The 9549-nt window shown below is 48.9% G+C and overlaps 1 pseudogene; it reads right to left on the reverse strand.

Moving 5' to 3' along the window:
• Window positions 1–8280, reverse strand: part of LOC123129644 (chaperone protein ClpB1-like) — a 30179-nt pseudogene extending 21899 nt beyond the window's left edge.
• Window positions 8281–9549: the final 1269 nt, after the last annotated feature.

Consider the following 9549-nt stretch of genomic DNA (forward strand, 5'->3'; position numbering starts at 1 on the left):
TTAGTCGGAAGGGATGGGGAGATGGAAAGCCTAGCGATCAGGCAGGGAATAGGAAGCGGAAGTTACGGAAGGTACTGCGCTGGGGCTGTCGTTTCATCTACGATCGATCAATCCACGCAACGGGAAAGCGTGTCGCTCGAGACTTGACCGGACCAGGCCCAAGAAGGCCTAAAACTGAATTTTTTTCAGACTATACATATATGTATATGGACCCTAGTTGGGGCCCCTGGATTTTGGGGGCCCTGTGCGAGCGCACAGCTCGCACAGGCCCTTGGACGGCCCAGGTTGCACTCCATTTTCTTTGGCTATCAATCTGCATCCTTGTAACGCCCCGAGACCGATGTGCCAGGTGTCTTCCAGTTATTCGCTGTTGTTGCCTTGTCTTTTGCTTGCGTGTTGCATCTTATCATGTCATCATGTGCATTTCATCATCATGTTTTAAAACTTGCATCTGTCCTGGTCTCCCAGTTTCTTCCGTTGTCCGTTCTGAGCCCAGACACACTTGCACGCGCCCGCGGCATGTCCGAAATATTATTTTATAAGTGGCCAAAAAATGTTCTCAGAATGGGTTGAAAGTTGGCATGCGGTGTTGTTTTGCTGTAGGTAGGCCGCCTGCCAAGTTTCATCGCGTTCGGAGTCCGTTTGATGCCTCAACGTTTAACTATAGCGGCAGTATAGCCGGTCTAACGTCGGACGTTTTCGGTCTCCCAAAACCGTGTCGGACTGCATCTCTCCCCTTTTCTCTCAGACCAACCCGCTCTCCATGGTCCACCTAGGCCCAGCCAAACCCTCTCTGCACAGTGCATCAAACCCCTCGCGCGTGTCCGGAAGTTGTCCCGGACCCGACCCGAGCAGTCGTCACCATTGGATCCGGATCAACCCCAAACATCTACGAAACATCTTCGTTTCTTATTTGGATTTTCCTAGCCTATCTATTCCCGACCCTCGGATTTTGATCAGATGATCCAACTCCTCTCCTTTCCTATATATATGTACACCCTAGTCCATCTTTAGACCCAAACCCTAAAACCTAGGGATCTTGTCCCATCCACTCGTCGCCGCCGCCACTCCACCGAATCCACATCGGGATCCCACCTGCGCAAACCATCGCCGCCATCTTCCCTTGTTTTCTGCGCCACCCAATCAGCAGCAGCGCCCGAGCGCTCCTCTCTATGCCGGCATCCCCGTCCCGAACCTCATCGTCGCCGCGCACCCTCCCTTGATCCATCGCCCGGGGCCATCATGTACAAGGTAGTGCACATGACATACGAAGCATCCCCGAGTCGGCATAGCCAAGGACTCTTTAAGACACAACGAGACCACTGTAAAACCAACTGTGAATAGGCGGACCACTAGACGTCGAACCCCAATTTCATATCATACATCCGTCGGAAAGAAATCCTAAGAGCTACTTGAATTCCCACTTATAAACTCCCCAAATTTTCCGGTTATGCAATCAGGTGTTGGGGATACAGGGGAAGCATAATATCTCACCCAAATCTAGCAAATCCTACATCCAGCTGTATCCATCCTTCAACACATAACCAAGAAACCTTCGGAAATCGAGGTGCAAAGTGCCGCCCTTGGTCTTCCTGGAGCCGACGAGCATGTGCACCTCATCAATGAACAGAACTACCTGCCCGTCGGCGTCCTCCGCTTCCTTGATCACATCCTTGAGGCGCTGCTCGAACATGTCGCGGTACTGGGTCCCTGCCACCATCGTCCCAAGGTCGACCTCCACCACGCGCGCCCCGGCCAGAGCGGCGGGGACCGTCCCACCTGCGATGCGCCGCGCGAGGCCCTCGGCAATGGCCGTCTTCCCGACCCCCAGTGCGCCGACCAGCAGGGCGCTGTTCTTGGTTCGGTGGCACAGGATGCAGACGACACGATCGATCTCGTCGTCGCGGCCGATCACCGGACCAGTCATGCCAGCCACCACCGTCATATCCCGGCCGTACGTGCTCAAAGCCGTCTCCTTCGGAGTCGGAGCTGCCTTGGGCGCGGCGCCCACGAGAGAACTGCGCCGGCCTCCGGCAGAAGTGTACTTCAATGTGGTGCGGGTCTTCACAACTGGCGGCTTGTACGCGGATCCGCTAGTACAACCGCCGGAAGCAACGGCTGCGGCTGCCAGATCGATCGGCCACGAAGAGGTCGAGAAGGCGACCGGGCTCGCCGTCGCTGCGGTCGGGGTCACGAAGTGCGCCGGAGCAACTCCACCGGAGGCGGGGGCAGAAGCACCGGGGGCCAAATGGCGACACCTCTGCTGCTTCAGGTTAACCAAGGGAGACTCGAGGGAGTCGGAGGAGCGATGATAGACAGATTCTGTGTGCCGGAAAGGCGTGATGACACCCGGGAGCCCCGACACCCTCTAATCTCGCGCGTCCAGCCTTTTAAAGATTCGTGCAGTGGTGCAGCCGGGAGCAGGCCATTAGTGGTTGCAGTTTTAATTAATCAGATAAAGCGCAGTGATGGACAGGGCCGATCGTAGGCTGGGGGCATGCTACTAGGCTTTTGCATGGGTAAGACAGCGGGCCATAGTTGATAGGACAGGTCACGGGTGCTGCATGCAGCATTGTGCTTCACGTAGTTCTCATCACGTCATGTGAATCTCCTCTATTCTAGTATATTTTTCCCTGTTCTTCTTTTAACCGGAGAGAGGAGAAAGGTGAGGAGAGAGAGCCTTTTCTTTCAGTGAGCCCGTGTGTGAGAGAAATGGCAGAGGAGAGAGAGAGGCTGTGAGAGATAAGAGAGAGAAAATAGCTTTTTTTCATGAGAGAGTGACGGGAGTTCGGGGAGGAGAGAGAGGTTGTGAAAGGAGGGAGAGGAGAAAGGTAAGGAGCGTTTTCTTTTTGTCACACGTGTGTGACAGTGATAGATGTCAGAAGAGAGAGGAGATAAAAAAGAGGTATAGCCACATCGATGCATGTTCTGTTGTCCCGCTGATGCATTGAGCCGCACAGCAAGAATAGGTCCAGTATCGTTTAAAATATTAGTAGTCTCCGACGCTTAAAGAAATCCTAGACCTACTAATACAACTAGTGATGCAGGTTCTGGTCCATATCCCGAGTAGCTGTTTCCTGGACGAATGGTTGGGATAACCGGGTGCCTAGGCACCCGGGTGCTGAAAAGCCAATCTCTGTGCTGTGCGCAGCCGAAAACTCGACGCTACAGTTAGGAAAATCTCATCATTATCCTTTTTTTCGGGAAGTCTCGTCATTATCCGTACTGCAACGCGCTGTTCAAAGGAAAAATCCGTACTGCGATGTTCTTGGGCTTGTTCTTCTACAAAAAGTGTTCTTGAGCTTCCAGGTCGGGGCGGGAGGTCCTATACGCCGCTCATCGCATCCGATAGCGGGGCGACGCACAGAGGGGCCAATCAGCACAGTAGCGGTTCGGCTGCTGTAGCGTCTGATTTTTTTTTTAATTTCCCCAAAAAAGAAAAGAATGTAAACGTGAAGTTTTTTTTCAAAAAAGGGGTTTTTTCAGGTAAAAGGAACTTTTTTTTAACTTATGAATAGTTTGAAAAAGTAAACATTTTCTGAAAATGCGTTTTTGTATTGTCAACATGATTTATTTTTAAGAAAATACGAAACCTTATACTATAATGTTTCAAACTTCTTTCCGAGGATAGTCTATGATGAAACCTCATCCGAAACAAGTATCTAAGCTCGAAAACCCTCTCTCATGTTCATTGGAAAACAGAGGATTCACGTTTTTGAGTTGGTCGTTGCAAAGAACTATTTCTTTGTCGAAAAAGGCTTTCGCCCCGCTTTATATTATAAAGCAACTGCCCAAGCCAAACATTCAACAAGGTTCAAACACACACACACACACACAAAGGTCTAGCACACAAGATAGTCAAAGGGTTAATGCTGAGGGCACAGCTCAACAAGCCTTGAAAAAACAGAAAAGCCGGCACACGCGGGGTGCAGCGGAGCATCTAGTCGGGCTCCGGGGGCGGCGGTGGGAGCGGGGGCGCCAAGAGGAAGGCCATCGATCGAAGGTCGGCGAGGAGAGTGTTGATGACGTCCCGATCCTGGGGGCGGCTAAGCGGCCGCCAAAACTGCAAGTATCCACACATTTTAAAGATTGCGTCAGTAGCACATCGAAGAGGCACTAGTAGAAAAAGGACCTAATGTGAGACACATTAGTCCCGGTTTGATTTTGATCCAGTACTAATGGTACCATTAATGCCAGTTCGAACGGCTATGCATTAATGCCGGTTCATGTTGAACCTTTAGTACCGGTTCATGCCACGAACCGGTACTAAAGGGATGGTGGCAGGCTGGCGTCAGGCCGGGGCCCCACGATCAGCTTTAGTACCAGTTCGTGGCACAAACCGGTACTAAAAGGCTATCCTTTAGTACCGGTTCATGCCACGAACCGGGACTAAAGGGGTCTGACCTATAGTCTCGGTTGGAGACACAAACCGGGATTATAGGGCAATTTTCAAACTCTACCCCCTGGTATCGCCATTTCAGTTTTGAAAAAAATCAAAAGAAAATGATAAAAACTTCAAAAAATAAAATCCTTCGAGAGGTAGTTATATTACTACATCTACTAGTTAGGAAAATTTGAAAACTTAAATTTTGACATGTTTTGCAAAAAGTGTAGGGAAAATGTAAAAACGGCTATAACTTTTGCATACGATGTCGGAAAAAAACGTATAATATATAAAAAATTCAGCACGAAAATCCGCTCCGATTTTGACGGCCTACGGCCTGTTTGCAATTTTTTAGAATCCTCAAATTCCAAAAGGAAAAAAAGATATGCTCAAATTTCAGTTTTTTTAATTTTGGTTAAATTTGGTCAAACTACTTATTCAAGAAGTATTAATGTTACTACATAATTAGTCAAGAATATTAGTGTTACTAAATAATTATTTCAATTTTTTGAATTTTGGTCAAATCTGATCAAACTATGGTCAAACTTATTCAAGAAATATTAGTGTTACTAAATAATTACTGTTTTTTAGAATAATAGTTTCAAACTCAAACGGTGAAACGTGTGACCTAATGGTCAAGCTAAACTGTTGAGGGTTAATAGGATTGACAGCTTACATTTGTCAGGAAAACAACAAGTGCAGACTTTGAAAGTAGGGGGAATAGAACTCCGAAGTTAAGCGTGCTCAGGCTGGGGAAGTGAGAGGATGGGTGACCGGTCGGGAAGTTAGACGATTTAGAATGAGTGATCCACACTTTGAGCAGTTAAGAGGGGTGATTGAAGACTAAATCATCAAAAAATTCAAAAAATTAAAAATTGAAAAAAAATCAATTTTTTTCAAAATTTTCAAAAAAAAACAAAAAAACCCTTTAGTAACCGGTAATAAAGGTCCCCCAGACCACGACGCGAGCTCAGCCACGTGGTGGGCCTTTAGTGTTGGAAATATGCCCTAAAGGCAATAATAAAATAATTATTATTATATTTCCTTGTTCATGATAATTGTCTATTGTTCATGCTATAATTGTGTTATCCGAAAATCATAATACATGTGTGAATACATAGACCATAACATGTCCCTAGTAAGCCTCTAGTTAACTAGCTCGTTGATCAATAGATAGTCACGGTTTCCTGACTATGGACATTGGATGTCATTGATAACGGGATCACATCATTAGGAGAATGATGTGATGGACAAGACCCAATCCTAAGCATAGCACAAGATCGTGTAGTTCGTTTGCTAGAGCTTTTCCAATGTCAAGTATCATTTCCTTAGACCATGAGATTGTGCAACTCCCGGATGCCGTAGGAGTGCTTTGGGTGTACCAAACGTCACAACGTAACTGGGTGACTATAAAGGTATACTACAGGTATCCCCGAAAGTATCTGTTGGGTTGACACGGATCGAGATTAGAATTTGTCACTCCGTATGACGGAGAGGTATTTCTGGGCCCACTCGGTAATGCATCATCGTAATGAGCTCAATGTGACCAAGTGTTTGGTCACGGGATCATGCATTACGGTATGAGTAAAGTGACTTGCCGGTAACGAGATTGAAAGAGGTATTGGGATACCGACGATCGAATCTCGGGCAAGTAACGTACCGATTGACAAAGGGAATTGAATACGGGATTGATTGAATCCTCGACATCGTGGTTCATCTGATGAGATCATCGTGAAACATGTGGGAGCCAATATGGGTATCCAGATCCCGCTGTTGGTTATTGACTGGAGAGTCGTCTCAGTCATGCCTGCATGTCTCCCAAACCCGTAGGGTCTACACACTTAAGGTTCGGTGACGCTAGGGTTGTAGAGATATTAGTATGCGGTAACCCGAAAGTTGTTCGGAGTCCCGAATGAGATCCCGGACGTCATGAGGAGTTTCGTAATGGTTCATAGGTGAAGATTTATATATAGGAAATCCAGTTTCGGCCATCGGGAAAGTTTCGGGGGTAATCGGTATTGTACCAGGACCACCGGAAGGGTCCCGGGGGTCCACCGAGTGGGGCCACCTATCCCGGAGGGCCCCATGGGCTGAAGTGAGAGTGGAACCAGCCCCAAGTGGGCTGGTGCGCCCCCCATGGGCCTTCCCCTGCGCCTAGGGTTGGAAACCCTAGGGGTGGGGGCGCCCCACTTGGCTTGGGGGAAAGCCACCCCCCTTGGCCGCCGCCCCCCCCCCCTTGGAGATCCAATCTCCTAGGGCCGGTGCCCCCTAGGGGCCCTATATATAGTGGGGGGAGGGGGGCAGCCGCACCAAGTCCCTGGCCCCTCCCTCTCCCCTCGTAACACCTCTCTCTCTCTCGTTGGAGCTTGGCGAAGTCCTGCCGAGATCACTGTTGCTTCCACCACCACGCCGTTGTGCTGCTGGATCTCCATCAACCTCTCCTTCCCCTTGCTGGATCAAGAAGGAGGAGACGTCTTCCCAACCGTACGTGTGTTGAACGCGGAGGTGCCGTCGGTTCGGCGCTAGGTCATCGGTGATTTGGATCACGACGAGTACGACTCCATCAACCCCATTCTCTTGAACGCTTCCGCTCGCGATCTACAAGGGTATGTAGATGCACTCCCCTCTCCCTCGTTGCTAGATGACTCCATAGATTGATCTTGGTGATGCGTAGAAAATTTTAAAATTCTGCTACGTTCCCCAACATTTAGTAGCGGTTCGTGTCGAACCGGTACTAAAGGGGGGGCCTTTAGTGCCCACACTTTAGTGCCGGTTACCGAACCGGCACTAAAGGCCCTTACAAACCGGTTTTAAAACTCCGTTTTCTACTAGTGAGGCACCTTCTGGATGACAAGCTTGTTGCGGACGGTCCAAAGCGTCCATGCAAGGACCCCAATGCAACGCCATCTAATATGGCGGTAGCGAGGGGGGAGGCGAGGATCTCCGCAAGCAGGTCAGGGAAGTTGGTGTTGCACCAATGGCCCCCAACCGTCTCGCGGAAACTGGACCACAGGAACTGGGCCGTGTAGCACGAGAAGAAGATGTGGTTAGCATCCTCCACTGTGTCGCACAGGGGGCACATCCCATCCCAGGACCAATGCGCTTAAGGACCTCCACGCCGGACGGGAGGCGGCCACGGATTCATTGCCATAGGAAGATCCTGATTTTCAGGGGCAAGCGGATATCCCAAATCAGGCTAAAGGGCTCAGGGGCCGTCGGGGGGGGGGGGCGATGGCCGCATAGAGGGATTTGGTGGAGAAGCAGCCGGATGGTTCCAGACGCCAAGAGATGGCGTTCGGGGAGTCGGCGACGTTCATCGGGAGGAGGGCGATGTCCTGGAGGAGGACATCCCACGCGGCCACTTCCGGCGGGCCAAAGGGGCGGCGAAAAGCGAGGCGCCCCAAGCCAATAAGGGCCGTCTCGACAGAGACCCGAGGGTCAACTGCAATGGCGAAGAGCTCCGGAAAACGCGAAGCCAGGGGGATGTCGCCAATCCACCTATCAAACCAGAACAGGGTCGAGGACCCAGTACCAACCGAGATGGATGAACCAATGCGAAGCACGGGTAGCAGCTGTATGACAGCCTGCCAAAACTGGGAGCCACTGAAGCGCTGGCAGAATGCGAGTGGTTGTCCTCGAAGGTACTTGTTTCGGATGATGGTGAGCCAAAGGCCTCCGTCGTCATTGGCTATGCGCCAGAGCCAACGGGTCAGGAGGGCAATGTTCATGCGCCGGGAGGACAAGATCCCTAGACCGCCCTGGTCCTTGGGTTTGCACATATCAGGCCAGCTCACTATATGGTACTTCTGCTTATCCCCCTCCCCAGCCCAGAAGAATCTGGATTGATACTTGGTGACTTCCTGATGAAGCGTCTCATGGAGGCTATAGAAGCTCATGAGGAACCATAGAAGGCTGGCAAGTGAGGAGTTGATGAGGATAACGCGAGCAGCCTTTGACAACCAACGGCCCTTCTAGTGCTCAACACGATGTTGCATACGGGTCACCATGGGCGAAGGTCTGCCACGGTGAGGCGCGAATCACTAATGGGGATCCCCAGGTAGGTCGTGGGGCGGTTAGCACTATTTCTTTCATTCAAGTCTTTCTTCATTAAGGACGGTTTTGAGATTCGGTTCTGCAAGGATGAGAGACCAGGTAATGCTACTCTTCGAGAACAATACACAATCTTATACTATACTGTTAGTAAACAAGAGTTATACAATTGCACAAGTGATGATCTTATCCCTCTAATGTGTCATTCTGGCGAGATTTGATTGGACCATGTTTTCCGACATGGAATGTCCTACTGGGGCGGTTAGCACTTGTCCACTTATCGCACTTTTGTCTTTTAACATGCATGCATTCATGTAACTAGAGGGAGGGAGAGGGCACGTGAGAGAATGCGAGATGTCATTCGATTCTAACACTAAAAATTAACGTTCATCTGTTAGTCACTCTATAAATAAAATTTTAAAATAGAGTTTGTGATGGATCTAATTATACAAATTTGGTATAGATATCAATACTCCTTTAAAATTGATCAAACCTGCATAAATTTGACCTCTGAAAAAACTTCACCTTGTATTTTGAAACAGATGGAGTAATATATAGTGTAAGTCAGTTGCCTAGCTGCGTACTTAAAAAAAAAGACATTTCATTGAATTGATTTATCAAGGTGATACAACCGCATATAAAGAATGCCCGGCCTTTGCATAACATGATGCACACATTCAACAAGTCCAAACGAGCAAAAAATAAAAAAAGTTTTACAGCAAAAATAAATCAACCCAGCCTAGGGTGGAGCAGATCTTATACGGGGATTACACCGCCATCCATGGAGGGAGAAAACCTCCCTGGCCGTACGCTCCAGCCATATAGACGCCATCATAAAAATGTCTCTATCCTTCGACTTCTGCAGGATAGATCAAGTACGGAGCCATCGCATATGTGCATGAATAACCTGCACAGGAGAAAAATCACATTTATTATTAAAACCACATCATTCCTGGTAAGCCACAATGCCCACCATAAGACAACCACCCCCATAAAAATAATGTACAGAAAACTGTTTGTCAATACTCCGCAACCAATTGCTAACATATTAAGTACACTATATGGAGGGTATAGATTTGAAACTACTTAAACTATGACCCATACTGCATGAGCAA

The sequence above is a fragment of the Triticum aestivum genome, chromosome 6A, assembly GCF_018294505.1.
Source record: "Triticum aestivum cultivar Chinese Spring chromosome 6A, IWGSC CS RefSeq v2.1, whole genome shotgun sequence".
NCBI lineage: Eukaryota > Viridiplantae > Streptophyta > Magnoliopsida > Poales > Poaceae > Triticum > Triticum aestivum.